At 51.3% G+C, this 21,738-nt stretch overlaps 1 protein-coding gene across 6 annotated transcripts in view; it reads right to left on the reverse strand.

Moving 5' to 3' along the window:
• The window catches only part of FGR (FGR proto-oncogene, Src family tyrosine kinase), a 594,030-nt gene that overhangs the window by 447,761 nt on the left and 124,531 nt on the right, over nt 1-21,738 (reverse strand). For 3 of the 6 annotated variants that reach the window (XM_073666199.1, XM_073666200.1, XM_073666201.1), the window contains exon 2: nt 7,094-7,205. The exons of the other annotated variants lie outside the window; for them this stretch is intronic. The gene's annotated coding sequence lies outside the window, so the exon portion shown is untranslated. The remainder of the gene's footprint in view (nt 1-7,093; nt 7,206-21,738) is intronic. 6 annotated transcript variants of the gene reach the window in all.

A 21,738-nucleotide genomic window follows, 5' to 3' on the forward strand; every position in this document is an offset into this window, starting at 1 on the left:
CCTCCATCGCCGGGTACGGCTTCTCCAGACTCCTCCAGGCTGCACCCATCTTCTCTGTTTTGTTCTGTATCCGCCCCCATTGAGGGCGGTCCTGGGGCAACTTGGTGATTGTCAGTTCCAGGGGCAGACCCCCCACGCTGATGGACATCTCAATCATTGCAGTCTCTGCTGGTGGGGGCGGTCTCCGTTTTTGGCGCCATTCTTGGTCCTGGCCCACGATGGGAGGTGGCCTCTTGCCACCCTCTGGCACGCCCATAATGGCGTCCGCTCTGCCAGGGCGGGAAATCTTCTCAGATGGCGGGAACCGCTTCCCAATGGCGGGAAACTCTGTGGATGGCGGGAAAAGACTGCAGATGGCGGGCAAACGGCGGGAAACGATCCGAGATGGCGTCCGATGGCGGGGACCCTCCGGAATTGGCGGGAGACTTCTTTTTACGGTAAATATGAACTTTTCTTCAGGCACGCAGTACCCGGTGGTTGCGGGCACGTTATCCTGCCGACTACGCCAAAGTTGACGCGCCCCTGGGCCTGTGTCGCGCTGCGTTGCGCACGCGGGAGCTTACCCGGAGCCGGATCTGTTGAGGGTTGTAGTCTCGTGGCGGTGACCCGGTCCGTGCCCAGGGTGTCAAACTAAGTGGCAGTCTATGGCAGTAGATGTTAACTTGGATGTCGACTACGCCACCCGTTGAGTGCGGCTTTGCAGCCGCCGCTGCAGAACAGTCCGCTGAGGCCGGTGGTATGGGTGCAGCGATGATGTTATAACCCCCAACGGGAGGGGTATGGCCTCAAGGCAGCAGGTGATGATGATGGGGGTTGTGACGGTGCAGTAAGAAGAGCCAGAGTCAGGAGATGCAGTTTCAGGGTTTTTACTCACGGGTGTTCTCTCAGTCACTCTGGCCTTGAGTGACCACCCGAGCCGTGCTGCGTCCACCAGGTCCTGGACTCGGCTAACCCCCAGGCAGTTCCGGAGCGTGGTCCTGAGCTCCCTTCTCTCTCTCTCTGTCTCTGGCCGTTCCCACCAGGGATCCACCTTTGGCCGGCTCCCTCGGGTCTCTTGGTGGTCAAACCTCCTCTGGGTTCCCTGACCCTATACTTGGTGTGCCTTTCTGGTGGATTTGGTGAGGGTCGTGGCAAATCTTGACCACGACCTCCGGTTCCTGGCTGAGGATAAGTGGCCTCCACCAGTTCGGGTTCCGGTACCCGTGTCCTCCAACCCTTCACCCCTTTTTGGTCTGATTCTGGGTTCTTAGGGTTCCCTCTGGTCTTCCACTCTGGGCCTTTCTTTCTCCTCTCTCCTCTGCAGGCTTGGCTCTGGAGCTGGGCCCAGCCGGAGCCACAGCTCCCTGTCAGCCCTCTCTGGCTGAACTCTCCCTCAGCTTCTCCTCAGGCTCAACTCCCTGTCTCAAGATGGTGCCCACCTCTTATACTCCCTCTGACACCCGAGCCCAGGTGACCAGCACCCAATGAGCTCCTAACTTTACCCAGAGTACTCCCCCTATCTGCCCCTACACTACTGGGATGTTCCACCCCCCTCCCACTCCAGCCAGGGACAGACGCTGTCGTACCTGCACATTTACTTGGTGGGAGTACCGTAGTTCTGTCCCCCGGAAATGGGATGTATGTAGTGCATGCAGCCTACTGAGCTCAGTCCCACACTCCATCCTTACCCGGGAGTGGAATACCACACCTCTGGGTCGAGGTGCAATACCCCTGTAGCAGCCGAGTCCTCAGGGTGCTACACTTGCTCACCTGTGGTTATTATAACAGCACCAATACAAGGACATATTATTGGCAATTTTTAGCAAAGATTTGGAAAATACATGCTTGCTGTTGCTAGCTTATCTATCCCTTTAAGATGTCGGACCCAATACAAGACAGTATACGCAAGGCTGCACAGGTCTTTACTACTGATGAAACAGGTTGTTCCACAGTTGTGGAAACTCCTCCAGCTGAATTCCATATGTTGGAAAAACTTCTTATCAATGAAACCAAAACTTGGTGGGACCATAAAACATTGGAAAACTATTGTGCTAAAAATATGATCCCAAGGGGATTAAGAATAAAAAAAATACATACTTTTGTTTATTCCCCAATGTTTGTTACTAAATGGAACCAAATATTAGCCAACTGTTCATTAGAACTTATCAAATTGATCATAGTGGAGGAGGATGTGAAATTGTCTAAATTGAATGCTGAGATTGAGACCGTAAAAAGTTCACTTAAGGACAAACATGATCTAAGCACTTTTGATAATATGCTTTTGCAAATCAACTCTACTGTCTCAAAACTCGAGAATGTTATTATCTCGAGAAAGAAAAATAAATTTGCTTGAGACAATAAAGATTACCAGCTTAATCAAGTATACGAGTAGGGGAGATGGGAGAAAACGGTCTATACACCAAGATCCATTCTGAAATGAACCCCAGCTCAGAATAGACCTTCTCACAACTTACATGTGAATTTTAGTTCATCAGACTTGGATACATCCGACACAAATACCAATGATACAGATTCCAGCTATGTCCAATCGGATTTTTCTTATTTTCAAAAAACCAAAAAACGCAGAAGAAACGCACTAAACGTGGGGGAAGAAAACACACCAAACATCCCAAGAACATCGTCTCGCCGCAAGAAATGAACACAAATGAACCCAATACGTTTAATGTACTGAATTTATCACAACAAATTCTAACACCCCAACAATTATTGGTCTTAGCATACGGCTTGAACTTTGTACCAGAAAAAAATTCAATCTATTTGATACCTTAATGGACATCAACAAGTTTGTCAGAAATCTAACTGTTAAAAGGCACTTTTTTAATGAAGACCAGGGGGAACAAATGACTCAAATTGAGGATCAAGATATGAACTGCTATCGTAACTTTAATTTTCAAGAGCAAGTGGCTATAATGAATTTGGAGGATCTACAAGCAACCACCGCTTCCCAACAAGACTCAGTGAGTTTAGCATCTTCCTTCAAAACTAACAATCCGTATTTTTATCCTGTTCAATCTAGAACCGAATCCATGGACAAATTTCAAGAGGTGATTCAACGTGAATTAAAGACTCTCTATTCATCTATTGAAACAAAAACAACTACAAATAACCTTAACAACAGCCAAAATAGAGCTCTTTACGAACTTATGCACAATAATGATATCGTAATAAAAATGTCCGATAAAGGAGGTCGAGTGGTTGTCATGGACAAAGTAATGTATGATACCCAAATGTAATTATTGTTATCTGATACTACAACTTATACTAAGCTGTCTTTTAATCCTTTGGAATCATACAAAATTGCTACACATGCTATCATCTTGGAGGGATTCAATTTGGGAGTCATGTCAGAGAAACAGAAGGATTTCATGCTGGTTGATCACCCCATGTTGCCCTGTTTGTATGGGTTACCCAAAATTCATAAGGGAATCATACCCCCTCCTATGAGACCGATCGTGTCCAGCATTCAATCCGTTTCTGAACATTTGGGGGATTGGCTCGATACATTATTGCAGCCTCTTGTACAGAGATCTGCTGTTTTTTTTAAAAGATTCTAAAGATGTGCTGAATCAACTAGCAAAATTGGAATGGAGAAATGAATTCAGTTGGTTAAGTTGCGACGTGGTTTCGTTATATACGAGTATACCATACCATGTTGCACTACAAGCACTAGACTTTCATTTGAAAAAATATAGCAATTACACCTCTGAGCTATCCAATTACTTATTAAGTGTGGCACAATTTCTAATGACTCACAATTTTTTCATGTACAAGCAACAGTATTTTCTCCAATCCAAAGGTGTCTCTATGGGGGCTAAATATTCTCCTTCAATCGCTAATTTAGTTATGTCATTCTGGGAACATGACAAGCTTTATGGAATTTCTAACCCCAGGTCCCACTGTCTCTTTTGGTATGGTAGATACATCGACGACTTGATCTTCATCTGGTGTGGAGATGTTTCTGCCATACCGGAATTCATAACATACCTCAATTCAAACGTATTTAATTTGTCCTTTACCTATTGTTTTCATTCTTCCTGTTACATTGTTACATCGACGATTGTGAAGCCTATGGCAGGTAACAGCATTTTGCATGCCACTAGTGGACATCCACTTTCCACTATTAAGGCCATTCCGGTAGGAGAATTTACACGTATAAAAAGAAATTGCAGTGATGTTGCTGGGCTTCAAAATGAAATTGAGTCATGCAAGAAAAAATTAATTAAAAGAGGTTATCCCTTCTGGACACTTAGAAGAGCCGAAAAAAATTGTTCAAAATAAATCTAGAGAGAATCTCATTCAGATATCTAACAGGAGACCGGCATATAATTTTGATACTAATCACCACCAAAATAATAAACCAATTATTTCCTTAAAATTTAGCCCACAGTTTTCTCAGATCAAACATATTATCTTGAAACATGTATCTATTCTATATGATGATAGTGTACTGGCCACAATATTAAAATCAGGTTGTAGAGTAGTGGCAAAGCGGGCTCAAACTTTAGGTAATATGTTATCTCCTAGTTTCCAGAGCCCAAAAAACAACCTCACACTTGGCTCAATTCCAAGGTTTTTTCCAAATGTGGACAGAATCGCTGTGGAATGTGTCGTTATGTCAAAACTACTAAAGAATTTTTTAACACAGAAAAAACCCAACAGCATGACATAAAACAATTTATTAATTGTAACAGTGATTATTTAGTATATGTAATTGAATGCACAAGCTGCAATAAATTATATGTTGGATCCACAACACGCAAATTAAAGAAACGCATTGCAGAACATACTAGAGATATTATGAATATACTGTAACTAACCGCAATATATCTCATGCTTCCAGGCATTTTATTGAAGTCCACAACAGGAGTACCTCTTCTCTTCAGGTATATGGAATCGAATGCCTAATATTGAATCCTAGAGGTGGTGATAATTGAAGACATCTCCTGGATCGAGAGGTTTTTTGGATGTATTTTTAAATACCTGTTACCCGGACGGGCTCAACATGCGACGAGAACTTCTTTTCCATTATCACTAAAAAATTGGATACTCTTCCAGTTTTTGCATTTACTAAAGAGAATTGTTCTCCTTATATGTGCTTAATTGTATCATTTGTCTTCTGCTCATTGCAATTTGTGTACTATCCTACAGCTATTTTTGTTTTTAATATCACGTGATTTGATTGCTATGTTTTTATTGGTTTGTTCACATATATATACTGGTCATTTGCCATTTTGTATTTAGCTTGGATAAAGAACGTACTATTTGCGTTCGAAATGCGTTGCTTTTAGGGACATGTGCTATGGCATCTGTATCTTAATTCAATAAAGAAAATTTTATGGGGGATTTATCCGTGGCTGGAGCTTCTCCTTTCCTTTTCCTGCATAGTCTCCGAAGTGGTTCCTCGTGCTCCGTGCCCCAGAACGCTACTACTCAGGTGAGCTGGTGATTCCCACCATACACTGTGTTTGGGGTCATTGACCTGTTGAAAAATAAATGATGGTCCAACTAAACGCAAACCGGATGGAATAGCATGCCGTTTCAAGATGCTGTGGTAGCCATGCTGATTCAGTATGCCTTCAATTTTGAATAAATCCCCAACAGTGTCACCAGCAAAGCACCCCCACACCATCACACCTCCTCCTCCATGCTTCACGGTGGGAACCAGGCATGTAGAGTCCATCCGTTTACCTTTTCTGCGTCGCACAAAGACACGGTGGTTGGAACCAAAGATCTCAAATTTGGACTCGTCAGACCAAAGCACAGATTTCCACTGGTCTAATGTCCATTCCTTGTGTTCTTTAGCCCAAACAAGTCTCTTCTGCTTGTTGCCTGTCATTAGCAGTGGTTTCCTAGCAGCTATTTTACCATGAAGGCCTGCTGCACAAAGTCTCCTCTTAACAGTTGTTGTAGAGATGTGTCTGCTGCTAGAACTCTGTGTGGCATTGACCTGCTCTCTAATCTGAGCTGCTGTTAACCTGCGATTTCTGAGGCTGGTGACTCGGATAAACTTATCCTCAGAAGCAGAGGTGACTCTTGGTCTTCCTTTCCTGGGGCGGTCCTCATGTGAGCCAGTTTCTTTGTAGCGCTTGATGGTTTTTGCAACTGCACTTGGGGACACTTTCAAAGTTTGCCAAATTTTTCGGACTGACTGACCTTAATTTCTTAAAGTAATGATGGCCACTCGTTTTTCTTTACTTAGCTGCTTTTTCTTGCCATAATACAAATTCTAACAGTCTATTCAGTAGGACTATCAGCTGTGCATCCACCAGACTTCTGCACAACACAACTGATGGTCCCAACCAGGGGCGTACATAGGAATCATGGGGCCCCATAGCAGAAGCTCTAATTGGCCCCCCCCCCAAAAAAAAAATTTAAATAATTGTCGGGGTCACCAAAGATCAGATCTCTCAACTTTCCATCCTTTACATAGTAATTTTCCTCCTGCTGACATCCTAGTTCTCTCTTTCATTGCCCCATAAAGTGTGATGCCAATAAAAGGGCCCCCCAAACACAGTATGATACCCCCATGGTGAATTCCTCCACATGCACCGTATGATGACCCTACTGTGCCCCACCTCAACTCCCAGGGCAAAGTATGCTGACCCCAACACAGTATGATCCCCAACTGTGAGCCGCTAGAGAGGATGGTACATAATAAGGGAGGGTGTTATACATAATAAAAGAGGAAACTATATAACTAAGGATGGCGCTATACATAATAAGTGAGTATACTATATACTAAGGGACTGTGCTATACATAATAAGGCTACATTCCTGCATCTGTGTGCAGTGTCGGTTTGCTGCCCTTTTTTACTGACGCATTGAGCATGTCCTATTCTAATCCTCAAAATCGGATCAGAACAGGACATTCTCTGACCCTCTTAGATCTCATTCTCAGATCTGTGATTTTCATCGATGTGTGAATGGATCTATAAAACCGTACGAGTCCGTGGACCATCCGATAAAAAGATCTGGCAGCACACGGACATTTCACACAAATGTGAGAATGCAGCCTAAGGGATTTTACAGATAACATTATCACTCCAAGTCACACAGTGCAGATACAGAATAATATTTACATCCAGGCACTTACCGCTGAAATCTCATCTGATCAGAGCCAGTTTCTGCTGCTTCTTCTCCATCTGGTCAGACCTTCATGTCGACATCTCCCAGCCACGACTCGTCTTGTCACGATGATCTCCAGCCTAGAAAATAACAAGGTCACATATTGTATGCATACATGTGTCTCCTGCGCTCTGTGTCATCGAATACAGATATGTAACCCCCCCATTAATATACTATTAGCCACTTAGTAATCAAAATATAAAGTGATAAGCAGCACTGTGCCCCCCATTAACTATAATCTGCATCGGCCAATAATATAAATGATTCAGTCTCTGTGACTCTCCCCAATTAACTGTAAGGCTATGTGCACACGGAAAACATACAAGGCTTCACAGTACAAGCAAAGTGAAACCCCCATAATTGCTCTCTCCCAGCACCCCCATCATTGCTCTCTCCCAGCACCCTCATCATTGCTCTCTCCCAGCACCCCCGTCATTGCTCTCTCCCACCACCTCCATCATTGCTCTCTCTCAGCACCCCCATCATTGCTCTCTCCCAGCACCCCCATCATTGCTCTCTCTCTCAGCACCCGCATCATTGCTCTGTCCTCTCCCCAGCCCCATCAGCCCCATTATTGCTCTTCCCAGCCCCATTATTGCTCTTCCCAGCTCCATCATTGCTCTCCCTAGCCCCACCATCCCATTATTCCTCTCCCCAGCCCCATCAACCCCATTATTCCTCTCCCCAGTCCCATCATTCCTCTCCCCAGCCTCATTATTGCTCTTCCCAGCCCCATTAGTCCCATTATTCCTATCCCAAGCCCAATCATTCCTCTCCCCAGCCCCATCAGCCCCATTATTGCTCTCCCCAGCCCCATCAACCCCATTTTTCCTCTCCCCAGCCCCATCAGCCCCATTATTGCTCTCCCCAGCCCCATCAACCCCATTATTCCTCTCCCCAGCCCCATCAGCCCCATTATTCCTCTCCCCAGATCCATCAGCCCCATTGTTGCTCTCCCCAGCCCCATCAACCCCATTATTCCTCTCCCCAGCCCCATCAGCCCCATTATTGCTCTCCCCAGCCCCATCAACCCCATTATTCCTCTCCCCAGCCCCATCAGCCCCATTATTCCTCTCCCCAGCCCCATCAGCCCCATTATTGCTCTCCCCAGCCCCATCAACCCCATTATTCCTCTCCCCAGCCCCATCAGCCCCATTATTGCTCTCCCCAGCCCCATCAACCCCATTATTCCTCTCCCCAGCCCCATCAGCCCTCTCCCCAGCTCCAATATTTCTCTCCCCAGCCCCATCATAGCTCTCCCCAGTCCCATCAGCCCCATTATTGCTCTTCTCAGCCCCACCATCCCACCATTGCTCTCCCCCCACCTCCCCTCCCCAGCATTTCAGTAAAAAAAAACAAAAAAACAATAACTTACCTCAGCTCGCTCCCCTGCAGCAGCATCCTACTGGTTGCCGGCAGCTTTCTTCCTGACCCAGGCACGTGCTGCATGATGACGTCATCAAGCTGCCCATGCCTGGGTCAGGGAGGAAGCAGAGGACGATCCCTCCAGCTCCGCTGCTATTCTCCTCCTGACAGCAGCGGAGCTGCAGGGATCGCTGCCTGACCACCGAGTGCAGGGAGCAGCTGCACCTTGCGGGCCCCTTGGTGCAGCTCCATGGTGGGGACCCGGCGCAGCTGCACCGGCGGCGGTATGTCCACCCCTGGACTGCTATGAGGCCCCCCCCGGCTCACGTGCCCCATAGCCGTCGCATGGTCTGCCGCCATTGGCGGTACGCCACTGGTCCCAACCCCATTTATAAGGCAAGAAATCACACTTATTAAACCTGACAGGGCACACCTGTGAAGTGAAAACTTCTGTGAAATCAAACTGTCCACTTAGGAAGCAACACTGATTGACAATCAATTTCACATGCTGTTGTGCAAATGGAATAGACAATAGATGGAAATTATTGGCAGTTATCAAGACACACTCAATAAAGGAGTGGTTCTGGAGATGGGGACCGCAGGCCACATCTCAGTACCAATGCTTTCTGGCTGATGTTTTGGTCACTTTTGAATGTTAGTTATGCTTTCACACTCGTGGTAGCATGAGACGGATTCTACAACCCACAGAAGTTTCTCAGGTAGTGTTGCTCATCCAGGATAGCACATCAATGCGAGCTGTGGCAAGAAGGTTTGCTGTGTCTGTCAGCGTAGTGTCCAGAGGCTAGAAGCGCTACCAGGAGACAGGCCAGTACACCACGAGACGTGGAAGGGGCCATAGGAGGGCAACAACAGAGCAGCAGGACCGCTACCTCCGCCTTTGTGCAAGGAGGAACAGGAGGATCACTGCCAGAGCCCTGCAAAATGACCTCCAGCAGGCCACAAATGTGCATGTGTCTTCACCGACTCCATGAGGGTTAGAAACCGACTCCATGAGTGTGGTATGAGGGCCCGACATCCACAGATAGGGGTTGTGCTCACAGCCCAACACGGTGCAGGACGCTTGGCATTTGCCACAGAACACCACAGTTGGCAAAGTCGCCACTGGTGCCCTGTGCTCTTCAGGTATCCTGACTGCCATTAGGTACTGAGATGAGATCCTCAGACCCCTTGTGAGACCATATGCTGGTGTGGTTGGCCCTGGGTTCCTCCTAATACAGGACAAAGCCAGACCTCATGTGGCTGGAGTGTGTCAGCAGTTCCTGCAAGATGAAGGTATGGACTGGCCCGCCCGTTCCCCAGACCTGAATCCGATTGAGCATAATGTCACGTTGCACCACAGACTGTCCAGGAGTTGGCGGATGTTTTAGTCCAGGTCTGGGAGGAGATCCCACAGGAGACACTTTAATTTTTGGGGGTGACTCCACATCCAGGCCTCCATTGGTTAATACATTTGATTTCCATTTATGATTTTGTGTGATTTTGTTGTCAGCACATTCAACTTTGTACAGAACAAAGTATTCAATGAGAATATTTCATTCATTCAGATCTAGCATGTTATTTGAGTGTTCCCTTGAGCAGTGTATATATCCATCTGAACTAACAGTCCTTCTGAGGACTAATCCAGCTGCATATATTAATCCTGATAGCAGGAGTTAGGCAGGCAGGCAGGGTTTGTGGCAGTGTATGCAGCACAAGAGGGTCCTGTCTGCTCCTGCTGTTACAGATAGCCATAGACATAGCCCCAGATATCAGGAGCCAGGGCTAATTTTTTTTTAATCTTAATTCTGATTAGTTGCTTTAAAAGCAATCCAGAGTACACCATTTTACTGCTCCATTTACTTGTTAGCACTGCAGAATACAGCAAGATCTTTTCCACTATCAGACGTAATCCCATATTACAGTGATAAAAATCGAGAAATTTGTAGTGAACTTGGAAAATATTATCCTTCATTTACAGTTTGTAGCAGTGTGTCAGTGAAGCTATTCACATGTGGTTGCTGTGAATAATAGGAAACTACAAGCCCGCTTTTTAAAACTGTGGACGTCCGTCAGGCATATCACATATAACTGCGGTACAAATCCAGTCTGTAACGGGTCCGGGAGGCGGACTGTAACGGGTCCGGGAGGCGGAACCTCTGAGCTACTATACAAGGGGGCGGCCCTTGTAAGGGAGCGGGTGGCAGTCTCTGGGTGAACGGACAGGGAGTTACGGCAAGTGATCAGGGCAGTCTCTGGGTAAGGGGTAGGTACGACCTGTGATGGCAGAGCCTCCGGGTAGGCTAGCAGGCAGGTGGTAGATGTGTGCTCCCAGGTGAGCAAGCGAGAGTCTCTGGAATAGCAGGTGGTCACGGCACGTGACGACGGAACCTCCGGGCTGGCAGGCAGGTAGGTAACGGAGAAGCGCTCCCAGGTGAGCGGGCAAGAGTCTCTGGAATAGCTGATGGTCACCGCACGTGACAACGGGACCTCCGGGCTGGCAAGCAGGCAGGTAACGGAGATGCGCTCCCAGGTGAGCGGGCAAGAGTCTGGAGTAGCTGGTGGTCACAGCACGTGACAACGGAGCCTCCGGGCTGGCAAGCAGGCAGATAACGGAGAAGCGCTCCCAGGTGAGCGGGCAGGCTGGTCCTTTAGACAGACTGACAGGAGTAGTAAGGCAGACCGTCGGACCTCAGACTGGCAGACAGGTAACAAGTATTCAGGCAGGAATCAGGCAGGTAACTGGCAGGTACTGGCAGGTAACTAGCAGGAAACTGGCAGGAAACTGGCAGGTAACTGGCAACGGGACCTGAGGGCTGAAGCACAGGTGAGACACAGGTGCAAACAACATTGCTCGGGCACCTCCATTTTGGAGGAGGTGCCTTATATATGATGAAGTCCTCCGGCCATTGGCCGGGGACTCTTTAGGGCGGCGCGCGCGGCCCCTTTAAGAGGAGGGGAGCGCGCGCGCGCGCGCCCTAAGCACAGGGGCCGGGAAGGAGCGCGCGCTGAGAGCAGAGCAGGAGGAGGACGCCGGGACGGAGCGCGCGCTGACAGCAGAGCGGGGGAAGGAAGCCGGGCACGGAGCAGAGCGGTGAGAGGAGCAGCGTCCCTGCCTAGCAGAGGGCAGGGACGCCGGCACTACAGTACCCCCCCCTTTAGGCCCCCCCTTTTTTAGGCCAGACAGAAATTTAGCTAGGATGAGAGGGGCATGGATGTTCTCCCGGGGCTCCCACGTTCTCTCCTCAGGACCAAACCCCTTCCAATCTACCAGGAAAAAGGTCTTTCCTCTTACCCTTTTGGTGGCAAGAATGTTCTCTACCTCAAACTCGTCCTCAGCAGAAACCGGAGCAGGAGGCGTACCTGTAGACTTGGAAAAAGAGTTAAGTACCACAGGTTTGAGGAGAGACACATGGAAGGAGTTAGGGATCCGTAAGTTGGCCGGGAGTTTCAATTTATAGGCCACCGGGTTGATCTGACTGTTGACCTCCTGTGGGCCGATGAACCGAGGCCCTAACTTATAGGAAGGGATCTTGAGCCGGACATATTTGGACGAGAGCCAGACTTTATCCCCAGGGCGGAATTGAGGAGGGTCCAGACGTTTTTTGTCAGCGTGTCTTTTCATACGCTCGGATGACAGAAGGAGTGCGGACCGGGTACTCTCCCATATGGAGGAAAATTTGTTAACAAGAGATTCCGCAGCCGGATTGTCCGCCGAGGTGGAGACGGGAAACGGGATCCGAGGATGCTGACCGTAGACTACAAAAAACGGGGATTTGGAGGAAGACTCGCTCTCGTGATTGTTGTACGAGAATTCGGCCCATGGCAGGAGATCCACCCAGTCAGAATGGTGGGCATTAACGAAGTGCCGAAGGTAACTGGTCAGGTTCTGATTGATCCGCTCCACTTGACCATTAGACTGTGGGTGGTAAGCGGAGGAGAAGTCCAGGGTGACGTCCAGCAATTTACAAGTGGCTCTCCAGAAACGGGAAGTGAACTGTACCCCACGATCCGACACGATGTGACGGGGCAGGCCATGAAGACGGAAGATGTGGCGGATAAAGTCTTTAGCCAGCTCGGGTGCAGACGGAAGACCTGGCAGTGGAATGAAGTGAGCCATCTTGGAGAAGCGGTCAGCGACCACCCAAATGACCGTACAACCGGCAGAGACGGGCAGATCAGTAATGAAGTCCATCGCTATATGCTGCCAGGGGGCAGCAGGTACTGGCAGAGGTAGGAGGCGGCCGGCCGGCAGGTGTCTCGGAGCTTTGTTGCGGGCGCAGGACACACAGGCAGAAACAAAGTCTATTACATCCTTGTGCAGGTTAGGCCACCAGTAGTGCCGGGTAATAAGCTGGAGGGTCTTTTTCTGACCGGCGTGGCCAGCTAGTTTAGACGAATGACCCCAGTGTAGAATCTTCTCCCGATCAGGTACTGGTACGAACGTCTTACCAGGAGGAAGACGATTTAGACTCACGGGAGCCACCTGCATTACTCTGGCGGGATCGATGATATGTTTCGGATCCTCCTCGAGATCAGACACCAGAAAGGATCGAGACAAGGCATCCGCCTTGACGTTTTTGTCAGCCGGGCGAAAATGAAGGACAAAATCAAAACGAGCAAAAAACAAGGACCACCGGGCTTGGCGCGGGTTAAGTCTCTGGGCATGCTGGAGGTAAGCCAAGTTCTTGTGGTCAGTGTAAATTATTACCGGGTGAAGAGCCCCCTCGAGCAGGTAACGCCACTCCTCCAATGCCAGTTTGATGGCCAATAACTCTCGGTCTCCTATGGAATAGTTGCGCTCAGAGGAGGAGAAGAGTTTAGAGAAGAAGCCACAAGTTACCATCCTCCCGGAAGATGATTTTTGAGTAAGTACCGCTCCGGCTCCAGAGGAGGAGGCGTCAACTTCCAGGAAGAACTGCTTGTTGCCATCTGGGCGATGCAGCACCGGGGCGGAAGAGAAGGCCTGTTTAAGGGAAAGAAAGGCCTCCTCTGCTTCGGGTGGCCACTCTTTGGGATTAGTACCTTTACGGGTGAGCGCAGAAATTGGGGCCGTCCGGGAAGAGAAGTGTGGTATGAAGAGGCGGTAGTAGTTGGCGAAGCCCAGGAAACGCTGAATGGCCTTCAACCCCTCCGGTCGGGGCCATTTCTCGATGGCAGACAGTTTCTCAGGATCCATTTGAAGGCCGGTCTGAGAGATAATGTAGCCCAAAAACGGAAGCGAGGTCTGCTCAAAGAGGCACTTCTCAAATTTAGCGTAGAGATGGTTCTGCCTTAGCCTGAGCAGGACCTGACGAACGTCCCTCCGGTGAGTCTGGAGATCCGGAGAGAAGACCAAGATGTCGTCCAGGTACACCACTACGCAGGAGTAGAGAAGGTCCCGGAAGATGTCATTGACCAACTCTTGAAAGACGGCAGGAGCGTTACAGAGACCAAAGGGCATTACCAGGTATTCATAGTGGCCGTCCCGGGTGTTGAATGCCGTCTTCCATTCATCCCCCTGACGAATACGAACCAGGTTGTACGCCCCACGAAGGTCCAGTTTGGTGAAGATCCTAGCACCCCTCAGACGATCAAATAATTCTGGAATGAGCGGAAGGGGGTACTTATTCTTCACCGTGATCAGGTTTAGGCCTCTATAGTCTATACAGGGACGGAGAGAGCCGTCCTTCTTTTTGACGAAAAAGAAGCCTGCTCCCGCCGGGGAGGTAGATTTCCGGATGAATCCTCTGGCCAGATTCTCCTCAATATATTCGGACATTGACCGGGTCTCAGCAGCGGATAAAGGATAGATACGCCCACGGGGAGGAGTAGTACCGGGTAGCAGATCGATGGGACAGTCGTATGGTCTATGTGGTGGTAATGTCTCTGCCTCCTTTTTATTAAAGACATCTGCATAAGACCAATAAGGAATCGGAAGTCCAGGTAGATTAGCTGGGGTAGGAGAGGGACGGACGGGATGGACGGGAACCAGGCAGGTTTTATGACAGTCTTGTCCCCAGCGAAGGACCTCTCCGGTTTGCCAGTCTAGCACGGGTGCATGTCTCTGGAGCCAGGGCAGACCTAGCAAGAGGGCGTGAGAGAGTCCAGGCAGAACATGAAAGGAGATACTTTCAGAATGCAGCATTCCCACCTGCAGGGTAATGGATTCGGTGATGAGTTGAATGGGGCGAGGTAAGAGGCCCCCATCCACGGCAGCGACAGACAAGGGTACAGCCAGAGGTTTGGTGGGGATGCGGTATTTCTCAACCAGGGACTGTGAAATAAGGTTCCCGGCTGCTCCAGAGTCAAGTTGGGCTAGTTCGAAATAACGGTTCTCCCCGTAGATGATCGAAACTGACAACAGCAGGGATGGAGAGGATTTATTCTTGTCTAGGTGGACCTCTCTGAGCGAACCTAGACACAGGCGTTTCCCGACCTCTCCGGGCAGGCACGGATCCGGTGCTCCTTACTGCCACAGTAGAAGCAGCTCCCCTCGGCACGGCGTGAGTCCTGACGGGTTTTGACCATCTTGGTCTGGTCGACCTGCATAGGCTCAGGAGAGTGTACCTGGGGAGAGATGGAGGGAATGACGGGTTTCTGGAAAGTAGGAGCTAAACGTGGAATCCTTCTCTCACGGGTGACCTCTTTGGCACGCTCCTGAAACCGTAGGTCAATTCGGGTGGCAAGAGTTATTAAGTCATCGAGAGTGGTAGGAATGTCCCGACCGGCAAGTTCATCTTTAATACGGCCGGACAGACCCTCCCAGAAGACGGAAACCAGAGCGTCGTTATCCCAGGCCAGCTCCGAGGCAAGGGTACGGAACCGTATGGCATATTGGCCCACGGTGAGACTCCCCTGACGGAGGCGTAGCAACGATGATGCAGATGAGGTCTTCCGTCCGGGTTCGTCGAAGACTTTCCGGAAAGCCGTGAGAAAAGCAGGCAAGTTGGACACCAGGGGGTCTCCTCTCTCCCATAGAGGATTCAGCCAGGCCAGGGCCTCCCCGGTGAGATGGGACATGATGAAGGCAATTTTGGCCCGGTCGGAGTTAAACTGGTAGGACAAAAGTTCAAAATGCAGGGTGCACTGATTCAAGAAGCCCCGAGCCTGGACGGGGTCGCCTCCGAAGCGAGGAGGTGCAGAAAGCCGGGGTCCGGGGTAGGATACCATAGTATTAGTGAGCAGCGGAGCCGCCGGATTGCAAGATATGGCACTGGCGGAGGTTGTTGGTGGATCAGACAGAGTGTTCAGGCGAGTATTAACATTCCGCAGGTGACCCAGGATGGCCTCCTGTTGGGACCTCTGACGGGACAGTTCAAGACCGAGGTCCGAGAGCGAGGGAGCTTGGGTGCCACCGGGTTCCATGGCCCGAGCAAACTGTAACGGGTCCGGGAGGCGGACTGTAACGGGTCCGGGAGGCGGAACCTCTGAGCTACTATACAAGGGGGCGGCCCTTGTAAGGGAGCGGGTGGCAGTCTCTGGGTGAACGGACAGGGAGTTACGGCAAGTGATCAGGGCAGTCTCTGGGTAAGGGGTAGGTACGACCTGTGATGGCAGAGCCTCCGGGTAGGCTAGCAGGCAGGTGGTAGATGTGTGCTCCCAGGTGAGCAAGCGAGAGTCTCTGGAATAGCAGGTGGTCACGGCACGTGACGACGGAACCTCCGGGCTGGCAGGCAGGTAGGTAACGGAGAAGCGCTCCCAGGTGAGCGGGCAAGAGTCTCTGGAATAGCTGATGGTCACCGCACGTGACAACGGGACCTCCGGGCTGGCAAGCAGGCAGGTAACGGAGATGCGCTCCCAGGTGAGCGGGCAAGAGTCTGGAGTAGCTGGTGGTCACAGCACGTGACAACGGAGCCTCCGGGCTGGCAAGCAGGCAGATAACGGAGAAGCGCTCCCAGGTGAGCGGGCAGGCTGGTCCTTTAGACAGACTGACAGGAGTAGTAAGGCAGACCGTCGGACCTCAGACTGGCAGACAGGTAACAAGTATTCAGGCAGGAATCAGGCAGGTAACTGGCAGGTACTGGCAGGTAACTAGCAGGAAACTGGCAGGAAACTGGCAGGTAACTGGCAACGGGACCTGAGGGCTGAAGCACAGGTGAGACACAGGTGCAAACAACATTGCTCGGGCACCTCCATTTTGGAGGAGGTGCCTTATATATGATGAAGTCCTCCGGCCATTGGCCGGGGACTCTTTAGGGCGGCGCGCGCGGCCCCTTTAAGAGGAGGGGAGCGCGCGCGCGCGCGCCCTAAGCACAGGGGCCGGGAAGGAGCGCGCGCTGAGAGCAGAGCAGGAGGAGGACGCCGGGACGGAGCGCGCGCTGACAGCAGAGCGGGGGAAGGAAGCCGGGCACGGAGCAGAGCGGTGAGAGGAGCAGCGTCCCTGCCTAGCAGAGGGCAGGGACGCCGGCACTACACAGTCATTGTATCGACCGTAGAAAATATTGTCTTCCATTTAAAACAGGCAAGGAGCGTGGCAAGGGACGGGGAAGTGGACGTGATGCTGATGATGCATGCAGTTGCCGAGGCCGTGGGCAAGCTGAAAGTGTTCTACAACAAACACCCACATCTTGTCACCTGACCTTCCTGTCCCAATTGCTAGGGGACCGCAGCACATCACTATTGAACCCAGAGCAGTGTCAAAAGGTTGTTGGTTGGATAGCAGATAATGCTTCTGTGACACCCCAGGGGTCTGGTTGCCACAGTGATAGAGATATTACGTCTGAGAGCAGGTGGGAGGTCTCTTGGTCAGGAATCCTATGCATGCCACACATCCTGCCCAGTCCTGGGAGGGGAAGAACTTCCCCTATATAAACCTAGGGCTGAGGCAGGGTTAGTGAGTAGAGAAGAAGTAGAGACAGAGAAAAGAAGCAAATATAGGAACAGAACATCAGGAGCTCTGTGGGAGCAGTGTTACAAGGAGTCAGGGGCTGGCAGCTGCAGAGCTCGCCCTGACTGAGAAGATTTCTTACCGGACCCGGAGTCCGAGGCTGTGGGGACTAACTCCTACCCAGCAGCAGAATCCATCAGGCAGGGGATTCCAGGTCCTCTGGCCAAGAAACCCGAAGGCACGGTCACACGCATGGGACCAGCACCGCCGTCGTGGAGCGGAAGCTACTAGAAGGCCCCGAGTCACCGGCCATACGGGTGAGCACCACACGGTACACTCAGGGACGTGGGCTACTTATACCCGCCTCTAGCAAGGTAGCCAGAAGAGTACAGTTAGTTTGGGAGGCCTACAACTCCGCCTGGCCAGGGGAGATCCCATCTGCTCAAGGACTGACCAGGCCCCAATCGCTAGCCAGTACTCCGGGAGGGTCTATCTTTGTCACCAGTAAAGACCCTGAACTACACCGTACCGTCTCCGAGTGGTTCCTGCTACCCCCATCATCCACGTCGGCTGCCCTGAGGCCATACCCCTCCCGTTGGGGGTTATACTATCACGCTGCACAATCCTACCACCGGCCTCAGCGGTCTGCCCTGCAGCAGCAGCTCCTTAGCTGTACTCAACGGGTGGCGTAGTCGTCCAACATCTACCGCTGATACATCGCCGCTCAGTTTGACTCCCTGGGCACGGACCGGGTCACCGCCACGAGACTACAACCCTCAACAGATCCGGCTCCGGGTAAGCTCCCGCGTGCGCAACGCAGCGCGACACAGGCCCAGGGGCGCGTCAACTTTTGGCGTAGTCGGCAGGATTTCGTGCCCGCAACCACCGGGTACTGCGTGCCTGAAAAAGACTGTTCAAACTTACCTGTGGTGAAGATTCCCGCCATCCGGCGCCATCTTCCGCTTCCTTCCTGCCATCGGTGGAGTTTTCCCGCCATCCGGCGCCATCTTCAGCCTTCTTCCCGCCATACGTGGAGTTTTCCCGCCATTGGACGCCATCTTGAGGACGCCGCGCGGGAAGAAGAGGGGCGTGGACTCCGAAAGCGCGCGAGAACTGAAGCCCCGCCTCACGTCTGGACGTTGCGTAAGGTCCTGGAAGGAGCCCAGCAGACGCCGACGTCACAGGAGCGCGACGGAAGGTCCTCAACCCTGACGATCCACTGCGGAGCCGCGGCCTACGGAAGAGGATCATCGCAAGGTAGGCCACGGTCCACTAGGGGGGAGAAGGATGTCTGATGCGGAGGAGAGCTTCACCGCTTCAACCCCCGCCAGCGCCACCGCTGTTGCGGTCATGCCTTTCACCATGCCCTATATCCCGGGGGCAGCCTGGCTACCCCAGTACTCAGGGGAATCGCATACCCTGCATGACTTTAGAGAAAAGCTGGATAGCCTCTTCCAGGTGTACCCCCTTACAGAAGAGCAAAAAGTGAGCATCCCGGTGGCCCAATTAACCGGGGCAGCCCAAAGGGAGGTAAAGTTCTGGCCACCTGGGGGGAGGACTGTCGCAGGGATACTGGCCCGGCTGAGGGACACCTTTGATACCCGCACCTCAGCCGAGATCAAGCTCAGATTCTACGGGTGCAAACAGCGGGCACATGAGAGTATAAGGGACTATGCATTAAACCTACAAGAAGCCCTGAGAGCCATTAAGCAGACCGACCCTGACGGCGTGGGAGACGAGGACAGGCTGTTGACTGAACAATTTATAGAGGGTTTATATTGCAATGCCCACCGAACCCAGTTGCGGGCAATGGCCTTACAGGACCCTCATCTGGGATTTGCACAGTTCAAGGACAGAGCCATCCGGGTGCTCCGAGAACCGGCACCAGGTGGCGTTGTGACCCACAGACGCCCCACTACTACTTACCACCAGGAGGCGGCGCCCTTGTCGGCAGGGCCTGTGGGAGCTGATGCGCAGGCTTTGAGCAATGACCCGGCTCCAGACCTGCACCATCAGGTCCAAGAGCTAGCTAAAAGCGTTGCTGCGCTAACCCGAACTGTGCAGTCTTTACAGGTTTCTACTCCAGGGAAGATCCAGCTGGCATCCGGACTGGAGGACATCCCGTGGCGTCGACCAAGGAGGACCCCACCGGCCAGAGGAAGACCCAGCGACCGATACAACGAGGACGGATGACCCATCTGCCGCCGCTGTAACCCGGACATATGGCAAGGTACTGTCCTTTAAACTGGCACAACCTAGGGTAGAGGGCCAACCCCTAGGAAAAAGATCATCAGGCCCATCGAACTGGCGCGACAAATATGTGGGAGGACGTCCAGTCTTGCCTGTGGTACTGGATGGCATTCCTATGAGTGCCCTACTGGACACCGGGTCACAGGTCACCACCATCCCGTACGTGCTCTTCAAGCAGTACTGGAATGACTCGGATATTACCCGCTACCCTGACGACGACTTGAGTATCATCGCCAGCAATGGTCAGCCCGTGCCACAGATCGGATTTAAAGAGGTGACCATTAAAATTGGTAGAGTTGAACTGGCAGCACAGGGACTGATCATTGTAGACATTGACAAACACGAGAGTCACCCAAAGATAACTCTAGGAACTAATGTAATTGAAAATTGTCTTGCAGAGGTGATTTTCCTTTTACAGCAGGTTGCCAAGAACGCCAGCTCCGGCGAGCAGCGAGTGCTCCAAAAAGAGATCCGGGCACTGATGCGACGGCAACAGGTGGAACTCTCCGGCGGTGAGATTGGTAGCGTGAGAATGTGTGACCCTTTCCCTATTGCCATGCCCCCAAAAAGTGAAATGATGATTTGGTGCTGGGCAGCTATTGGTCTGAGAGGTAGAGATTACCAGGCAATGGTAGAACCAGTTTACTCAGACAGTAGGCCCACCATCTTGACAGCACGGGGGGTGGTTAATGTACGCCATGGGAGGGTGCCCGTTCGCATAATCAATATCGGGAAGAGGGAAGTGTACCTGCCCCGGTATGCCACGCTAGCCAAATTATATACCATTAACCAAAATGCTATACAATCTGTGGAACCCTTGCCTCCATCTCACCCGGGGGAAGGTAACGGCTCTAAGAAAACAATGGAGGACTGGTGTCAGCAACTACATTTGGGTACTGACTCCACTCCCTCACACCAGAAACAGGGAGTCTATCGGGTGGTTCAAGAGTACGAGAGAGTGTTTAGTAAACACCCGTTAGACTTCGGGCGAGTCAAGGGGGTAGAACACCACATCCCCACGGGAGACCATCCTCCCATAAAAGAGAGGTATCGACCCGTACCCCCTGCACACTACCAACACGCCAAGGGGATGCTTAGAGACATGAAGGAGGCTGGGGTGATCAGGGATAGCTGTAGCCCCTGGGCAGCTCCACTAGTCTTAGTCAAAAAGAAAGACAACACCATGAGGATGTGTGTAGATTACCGGAAAATCAACCGTATCACACACAAGGATGCGTACCCCTTACCAATGATAGAGGAGTCTTTGGCTGCTTTAAGATCTGCTAACTTCTTCTCTACCTTGGATCTCACTAGTGGGTACTGGCAGGTTCCTGTAGCAGAGGCGGACCGGGAGAAGACCGCATTCACCACCCCGATGGGACTTAGCGAGTTTACCTGTATGCCGTTCGGACTCTGCAACGCACCAGGAACCTTCCAACGATTAATGGAGTGCTGTCTGGGCCACAGAAACTTCGAGACGGTCCTGTTGTACCTGGACAATGTCATCGTATATTCTAAGACTTATGAGGACCACCTGAAACACCTGGCGGAAGTGTTCGAAGCTCTGGCAAGCTACGGCCTAAAGGTGAAACCCTCCAAGTGTCACCTCCTGAAACCAAAGGTGCAGTACCTGGGACACGTGGTGAGCGCTGACGGAGTGGCTCCCGACCCTGATAAGATCACCGCAATTAAGGAATGGCCAAGTCCCTCCAGTGTAAAGGAAGTGCGGCAGTTCCTCGGGTTGGTAGGCTACTACCGCAGGTTCATCCCCGGTTTCACCAAAAAGGCAGCTCCTATGCAGGACCTCCTGATAGGCCAGTCCCGGAAGGCCAAGAACCAGAAGCCGCCCTTCAGATGGGAGAAGTTGGAAGAAGAGTCCTTCCGCCAGCTGAAGATGGCCCTCACGGGGGATGAAATCCTGGCGTACCCGGATTACAGCCAGCCCTTTATCCTCTACACCGACGCAAGTAACATCGGGCTAGGAGCCGTGCTGTCCCAGATCCAGCAGGGGAAAGAGCGAGTAATCGCTTACGCCAGCTGAAAACTGCGACCCACCGAAAGAAACCCTGAGAATTACAGCTCATTTAAGCTAGAGTTCCTGGCAGTGGTGTGGGCAGTCACCGAACGCTTTAAGCACTACCTCGCTTCTTCCCGGTTCGTCGTGTACACGGATAACAACCCGTTGACACACC

Source organism: Phyllobates terribilis, unplaced genomic scaffold (genome assembly GCF_046119375.1).
Source record: "Phyllobates terribilis strain yellow unplaced genomic scaffold, ASM4611937v1 Scaffold_2__4_contigs__length_985480577, whole genome shotgun sequence".
NCBI lineage: Eukaryota > Metazoa > Chordata > Amphibia > Anura > Dendrobatidae > Phyllobates > Phyllobates terribilis.